Here is a 9,100-nt window from a genome sequence, read left to right on the forward strand (position 1 = left end):
GTCACATGAGTACATGCTATCCTTGAACCTTTCTTTTTAAGAATAAAGCTAAAAGCCAAGTTTAATATATATGCTCACCTGATTCCTTGAGTTGGTGACTCTAGCTTTGTAGCAAAGAAACATTCTATATCTAAAGATTGTGTACAAATAAAATAATTAAATTGTCAATTCATTGGATACTAATAATTAAAAAATATACTAATAAAATATAACATATACCTCTTCCCTTTATTCTCAGGTAATTTCTTTATTCCGTAGAATTTTCCCAAATAATTGTAGATGCAATAAGTTTATTAGATGAAGTTGTAAAGAATGTTGAGTCAAGAAATGTTGCTTCAGTGGACTAATAAAAATTTGTTGCATCCAATAGTTAGGAGTTTTATGAAACTGATAAGAGTCAAACATAATTACATTGGGAATTGATAAATGTCCCATATAAGTTGATTTTAACATTAATTTACACTTAACTTATCTTAATTATGTGAAATATATAAGATAATCACCTTAATTTTACTTATTTTACAGTTTTTGGTGAAATATGAGTTAAAGTTGAATTTTATAGAAAAATAAAGAAATTTTAAGCACTTTACAGCAAATTGGAGCAACACGGCTACAACACTAAAATTTGGGGCTTGAGCCCACGAAGAAAATCCAACATGGAATGTTTCCTTATAAGTCTTGACCTAAGGCTCAAGAGATGAAGAATACTTCACATAGAAGCAATATCAAAAGGCTGCAGCTCAAAACTACGCTGCTTAAGCCATAGAGGAAACCCGCCTAGGGAAGAAACTTGAGGGCTGAAGTCATGGATGCCACCACTACAACCACACTATTAGAGTCTATAAAAATAGAATATCTCCTCTATTTTAGGGAGACTTAAAGGGACTTTTTGAAACCTTTTTTAGGGCTTTTTAGAGAGATTTTAGAGAAAGACTTAGACAGTCTCTTCACACCTTTCCTCTGTATTTAAAGCATATCTTTAGAGGATAAGAGATGGAGTTTCTTCTATCTTGTAACTTCTTTCCATTCATTATGACGAACTAAATCTCCTAGGTGTTGGAGTTAGATATAAACCACTTTGAGCTCTCTTGTATTCAGTACTATCTTTATTTATGAATGTTTTATTTTGATTATAACGTTTTTTACTTGATTTATACTTGTTGTTGGATAAACTTATTACTCACCTTATCTAGCTAGCTTGAGATTTAGTTGAAACTAGTCTTAAGTTGTGATCCAATTAGGTTTCCTATTTACTTATAGATGCTAGGAATATATCTATGATTGTAGTTGGAGATAGAGTCTTGATCTTAATGCAAGTGATCTAGTCAAGCAATCATTGAGAAATCATACGAAAGTGTAGTGATTCTAGGCTCTAGGTGTTAGGGATGGACCTAGAGTTACACGTAATTCAAACTCCTAGGATTTGATCATTTGTAGCACCATATCTGAATACAAATATGATACCAACGAGGAAAAAATGGTGGAGTCGAACTTCAACACATTTAGATAAACTAAAAGTCACTCACTTGGTAATCTAAATTGTTTCCAACACATTTCACACTAATTTCATGAACCAAATATGTTTTCTACACACCAAAGTTTTTGTTACTTTACATTAAATTTTCAAGAAAATTATAGTGCTTTGTCCTAAATCCTTGTGGATATGACACTTGTTATACTACAATCTATCCAGTATACTTGTGGGTATACTTGTGTTGTTACGTGGCAATCCAACAAGAATCCATCTGTAATGACACATTTACACATCGTGTTACTATGAGAAATCATGTTGGAGTCTATATATAGTTTATCATAATAAATTTTCAAAGTGTCAATCCTATGTTACAATAATAAGATTAAGCATAGAAGATTTCACAACAAAAAAGTATGAGAAAATTATCTCATATCATTTACTAATGAAAATAATCATTGATCTGTCTATTATAGTTGTAGGGATATGTATTTGCATGTGAGTCTTTGTTTAGGTGGTCCTGCTTCGTTGCTTGTGCCCGTACCTTTTTCTTCTTTTGTCTCCTTTAAAACATTGACTAATTAAAAAATAAATCATAATACTATATTATGTACCATGGTGGAATGTTTTAAATAAATATTACTACAAAACAACCTTTTCCACAAATTTCCTTTTTGATAAATTATAAGAAACCAATTATAAAATTGATGTAGCATATTTATAAATGAATTTCATAGCTATTAAGTACTAGGAAACAATGCTTGGTCGGACACTTAATTAATGCACTAAGTTGAATTAGAATGACTGTATAAGAATTTCTACGGAATTTTCCTTGGCCATATGTTTTAAACTTAGTTGTTCCTCTTTACTAGAATCATTACCAATTTGGTAAGAAGATGCCTTAGACATTCTTAAGGTTTTCAAAAAAAAATGCAATGTAGAAACAAACTTGTATTTCAAAAATAAATCGTTTAAGAGATTTAAGGAGGCAAAATAATCTGAAGTTCACTTTCAAGAAAGGTAGGAGAATCACTAAGGATTACTTAAAATCCAAGCTTTTCTTAGTCATAGTATACCTCAAACCCTCTTGCACCAAGTGGGCACACACTAAACTATAAGGAATTAAAGAAACAAATAACTAGACTATGCCACCTAATGACAAACACTTTGGAACCTTCAAACCTTTACAAACTAAAAACATTTTCACATATGGTTTAGATGTTCTTGTTAAGAGATGTGATTTGGCACCAATGACTCCTCCAAGACACCTAACAAGTCTATGAGATACAAATTGAAAAACAAGACAATTTTACAACTCAAAAATTGCAATACAATCAAATAATGTTTGTTCCTTTCCAAGGTGTTTCCCTCCTTCTCTTCTTATCTCCTCCTTAAGGCTTAAAGGTCTAAAGGGGTCTCTAATCCTTCAAGATGATATCTATGGGTTTGATTTCCTCCAAAGAAGTTCCTACACCAAAAACCAAACCAAATTCGAGAGTTAGAAATCCAAGGAGAATGCAAATAAAAGCCAAAGCGAACAAAAGATCGTCAAAAGAAGTTATGGTAGGACAAATTTATGAGTGTTGAACAAGAAAATGAAGAAAATAAAGCTTAAGAACAAAGGTTAGACACACAAAAGAAATACTTAAAGAAATACACTAGAATATATCATAAAAAACCAAAATAACTAAAGTAGAAAATGATTGCTTCTTGTTTTCACAAGCAATGAGTTAATTGTGCACTATCAACACTCTTTTAGTATCAAATGCATGAATTCAACATACTTTTAGCATCAAATGTATATAAACAACATGTAGCAGAAAAACAACCACAAATTCAATATGAAAGTTCACACACAAAGTTAATGATAGTGGTCCACTTTTGCTTTTTTTACTTTTTTACTTTTGTACCATTTTGAAATTACCTTATCCAAACAATGAATTTGAAAAATGAAACAATTTGAAACAAGATCATTCAAATTCCATGTATTTGAATCTCTTAAAAAATTTAAAATTCTTCTTTTGAATGCAAGGTAATTATCTGTTTTAAAAAGTTAACTGGATATACTTAATTAATTATGTTGTGAGATGTGAGACACTTTCTTGCTTCATTAAATATAAAGTAGCAGTTTTAACACTACACTTTGTGCATATATAATTATTAAAATTGTTTTTCACCCTTTTTGTTTTCAAAGTTTTTATCTTTATGTTAATCTCCTGTTCTTACTCGTTAAACATGGACGATTGTCTATATCTGATGAAGATAGTTAGGTCCATGACAATAAAATCTATATATTTTACGGGTGACAATATTTATCTTTAGATTTAATAGTAATATTTGATTAATTACTATTTTTAATTAAATAAATTAATCAACTCAATTCAACTAATCAACTCATAGATTCATTTTATCACTTGCTCTTAATGTTAATTGTAACATTCCAAAAATACAGTATAAACTATATAGTAGAATAATTACATTTACCAATAATTCAGATCAGTCTTACATTAGAGTAGAGCGAACGCTTATGGCCGAACGACCTTACATAAAAGAGTTACAAAATTAACTAAACAGGTTAAGAAAGTTTAACCGAACGGTTTACAAAACTTATACCAAACGATCAAAATAAAATGAAAAGAGGAGATGATCGAACGACCACCTTACTATACTAGACTATTGACCGAACGTCCTATTGTTCGGTCTTCACTTCTACCCCTACCAAATTTTCTTCTTTCAGCGCTTCTTCCAGCAGCTCGTCTCCTTCTGCTCACATCCACACGGATGATCATTGCAATGACAAAGACGGACGTACCAAACCAGACAGGACAGAAAAAACACAGGGTAAGCTTATGTAATTTAATTCAGTTACAATCATACAATTCATACCATCAACACACAAGATAACTTAGTCATACATTTCATTCAAAGCCTAATACTAGACTGACTGTCCGGACTGTATGAAATCTGTGTAGCTACAACGTTCGTGCACCCGAGTGATGTAGTAACTGGAATACTCTCATCAGCTGCCACCCGAGGTTAATCCTATCTGTCCAAAGTACCCCTAAGGACTAGGACCTCCTGCCGTTCCCACACATGACCTACCCTCCTCTACGTGAGGACGAGTACTCACGGAACATCAGGATGAACCGCCAGCTTAGCATAACCACATTCATACTTTACCAAATTCCAACATCCACTCATGAGTCATTCCTCCCCGGAACGCTCGTTCAAAATCCACAACATTTCATCCATCTCATATTATCTTCATCTTTCATTATCCATCATTTTAATTTCATCTTTATTCACTGATTTTAAGGACATCAAATATCGAACGTTCAGTCCTCACTCAGAACGAGGATGAACACTTGAAACGAGACAAAGAAGTCTCCGGTTCCATAATAGAATAAGACCGAGAGGGTTATTGTCAGATTGAGAAAAAAACCGAGTACAATTATATATCATATGAACGAACGTTACTTACAACATGAATCAGTTAAATGAACTGACTCTCGTGAGCTCAAACCAACACTCAAAGAACATGTCAAGTACTGAGGCTCTAGGCCGGAACCAATGAATGTAGACACGTCAAGACGTTTACAGAACCATACTTAGAAGAATTCATATACAGAAACCTAATGCCAGTCAATGACCGAACACGGTAGAGGGAAATTCTACGAAATTTGGACGAACGCTATTTCATCACGATAGATCAAACCATAAACGAGTACAAGCGCTTGGTATAAGACCGAGCACTACTCATTTCGAGAGCTTGGTGTGAGACCGAACTCTACTCAACGTATAATAGAAAGATTAATAAATATAATAAGATACTATTGGGATTGTGTTTATAAATAACTAAAATATACAAATACATATATTTACAAAATTTAAGTTTATCACCGAATACTCAGATGCAGCTACGCTTGGCCGAACGCTCAAGCATAGTATTACCACACGAAGACGCTCGTCCTCAACTAGGATTCTTTCCAAATGAAAGAATCCAATTTTAACTAAGGTTACTAACATTACCGAACGGTCAATGAACGTTCAATGACGAACGTACACTATCATAGGGAAATTTCATATCAAATCATTTATATTCAAACTCATTTCTCAACTTATAACTTCATAACTTTATACATTCATATCATAATAATTTTCATAAGATCAAACACCCATAACATAATTAATCATACTTCATATAATCAAACATGTCAACAATCATACTTCATATCATTCATCAACTCAACACACGTACATGCCATTCAAACATCATACAAATTAAATCATATAAGCTTCCCTTACCTCTGAGCGTGAACGATCGTCCTAGAGACAAAATACGGTTCGTTTGACTACAGATCTTTCTACCCTTACGTTCCACAACTCTTCCAACTAACCAAACAGCCAAAAACCAATAATGGTTCAGATAAGATAACAACATGCAACCGGTACTTGGTTTGCATGTACCAGAAACAAACGACTAAGAAAAGAAGAATTTACCGGTTCAGAACTTGAAACTGTTCGGTTTAAACTGAAGCTCTGGACGCCGGAAGTACTTCTACGGTGCCTGAACGAAGATCGGAGTAGAAAAATGGTGAGTTTCGGTAGAGAGAAGGGAGAGCTTTTTAGAGAGAAGAAGGAGAAATGAAAGATCATAATTTTGGAGAAGAAGGTGCATGTAGAGAGTGTGACGTAGACTTCCAAAAACTCAGTTTTGCTTAAAACGAACGTCCGCTCATCTGCTGACACCTGCATTCCACTATCTGATTTTCGGATCCTCGTTGCTTGACACATGGAGTCCGTTCAGAGGGGTTTTGGGTACGTTTTTAATGATTCTGACATTCCCCTAGATGCGGTTTTAATGGTTCTTACATTAATGATTAATTTTTTCTAATCTTTATAATTAACATTATTTTCAACCTAAACTTAAAAATTAAATTTATAGGTTTTTTTCTTATATGCTCCTTATATTCAAATTTGAGATTTCCAACATTTAATAATATTATCTACATGCAAAAGTTAGATGGAAAAACTAAAAAAATAATAATATTAGTTTTAAACTTTAGTAACTAAACTTTTTAACTATATTTTAAATAGTTGACTATTTAAATTATTTATTATTTTTTTTTATCATAATCTATGAAGCTTCCATAGAGTGTGCGTGCATGATGATGTTAGACACATTTCTTTAGGCTAGACACAAAACCTTATTCATGAACAAGTTAGAAAAGACACGATCTTGTTTTAAGGTCTGGAAACTGACATGATACAATCTTAGACCCAGTAAATTTATTTTAATAAAACAATAAAATAAATTTATATAATTAAAACTTACCTAAAATAATCTTTAAATATCTCTACGTGAATCTCACTTTTAATAACAAAAAAATTTAAATACTTTTTATAAAATTCTCAAGAATATCATAGAGGATACAAAAGCATGGAAGATGAATAGTGTGTTGATTTGCTTAGCGATGAAACAATAGTTGAAGTCACGTTACAAATTTGAAGAAATAACGAGCATGAAGAAAGCATAGTTGTGTACAACAACAGTGAGAAGAAGAAAGAAGAAAGAAGAAAGAAGAAAGAAGAAAGAAGGAAATAATTGTATAATTTAATAATTTAACTATATCAATAATTTAATATTTTATTGAATTTTGAATTTTTTTTTTGAAAAAATTTACATATTCTTTTATTTGAAATATTATTTTTCATTTGAATTGTGTGTTTCAATTATAAATGCGATGCTTTAATACATTTATTTTATTTGTACCCCATTTTATAATTAAGACTCATTTATTTTATTTTACTTTTAAATTACAATCATAAAATTACAAATTTTATAACTTGTATCTATTTTTTAAAATTACACAGTAAAGTCTTATTAAGTATAAAAACTATAAAAAAAAAATAAAACTTTTAATTAAGAAAAATAAATAAATTTTAAAATACTTTTTACAATAATCATACTGAAATTTAAAACATAACATAATATTAAATACTGTAATAATTTAATATAATTTTAAAATATATAAAATATATTATATTGTAATTTTTTATTTGTGACATGTTTTATTTTTTATATTCAAATAATTAGTTTTTATTAGGTTAATTTATTTGAGTTTTATATTTTATTTTTATACTTGTAAAACCCAGAAAATGGTGTTTTAGAAGTGATGGTAGTCTAAAAATAGTGAGACTCGATTACTTTAATATTAAACGATTTTATTATAAATAATTTTGTTATAAACGAGTTTTATTATTTTAAAACGTACCATCTCTCTAGAAACCACTTTTCTAGAGTTCTCTGTCTTCTCTCTAGAATTTCACACGATTGAGTTATCTGTTTGACGATCAGGAAGTGCCTAGACGATCCTGGCGTCGAGGGCTACATTCTTGACGGATTAGTTTTTTGTTTCCAGGATAAATCGTTTCTCCTATTTTTCCCGTATGTCTCTAACCTTGATCATGCAATGTTTTTCTGTTAGCATGTATGGGGTTGCTTTCCTCGTCAATTTATAGCTCCATCTAGGTTCTAAGATTTGTTTCCTATCACCAATTGGTGAGTTATACGTTTTTGTAAAGTTTCCTTGTGGTGCAAGCAAACTGTCGGGGTTTCTTTGAGCTGTGCTTTTGATCTGAGATAAGGGAAGCTAGAAATGCCTTTAAATTGTATTTAATTGTGTATCTTGTTGAGAATACGATTGTGGAACTGTTTGAGCTGAAATCACGTTTTAGGATAATTAAATATGATGTAATTTGATTATGTTGAGTATGGAATGATGAACTGAGATTTGAACTGTATGAAGTGATGATTGCTCTGTTATTGGATGTTTATAGTATTGGAAATCTATAATTGTAGGTTTGAATGGTGATAAATTTGATATAGGGTTGTATCTTGGTAAAGTGAAGTGAGTTATTTTGATTTCATAGTTAATTTAGAGGAAGTGAGGTAGTGAAAATGAGAAATTGGAGTTGAGAGCTCATTGGGTCTGTTGGGATAGTTTAGGTAAGTCAAATGTGACTTGTTTGATTCATCAAAATGGTCTAAAACATGTTCAAAGTGGTAGATTGTGATTTGAGTCCCTAAGTTTATGAATTTGATGTTCTAGAGTAGGAATTGATCCATAAACACTTTAGATTGATAGTAGGAAGGTTTATAATCATTTAGTCAAGTCCAGTTAGGTATATAAAACAAGTTAGGAGGATTAGAAGTTGGACAAAGTCTTTGGAATTGGTAAATTCTGGGTATGAGAGGATATTCTGCAAATTTGTGCTGTAGAATTATGCAGACTCGCATTGCAAACGGTCTTGGCGAGTGGCTCTCTATTTGAGCAATTCGCATAGCGAGAGGGTACGTTGTGCGAATGACTGTGGGGTTTGCTCTCTGTCTGTGGATTCACGTAGCAAATCAGGTCACTATGTTACTGGTAGTGGCCTAGGTTCACTGCCAGTTTAATTCAAATGACGAAGTGGTGCGCACAACGAGTGTTTGGGGGGTTTGGTCTCATTCTAGGCTTTTGCATAACGACTTGGGTGCGCTATGCGAGGGGCTTGAGGTATGGTACCTCTACGAGTTAATTCGCACAACGAGTTGTGTCGTTGTGCGAGAAACGCCTAGTCTCACTC

The sequence above is a fragment of the Vigna umbellata genome, chromosome 1 (genome assembly GCF_029865625.1).
Source record: "Vigna umbellata cultivar VRB3 chromosome 1, Vumbellata_1.0, whole genome shotgun sequence".
Lineage (NCBI taxonomy): Eukaryota > Viridiplantae > Streptophyta > Magnoliopsida > Fabales > Fabaceae > Vigna > Vigna umbellata.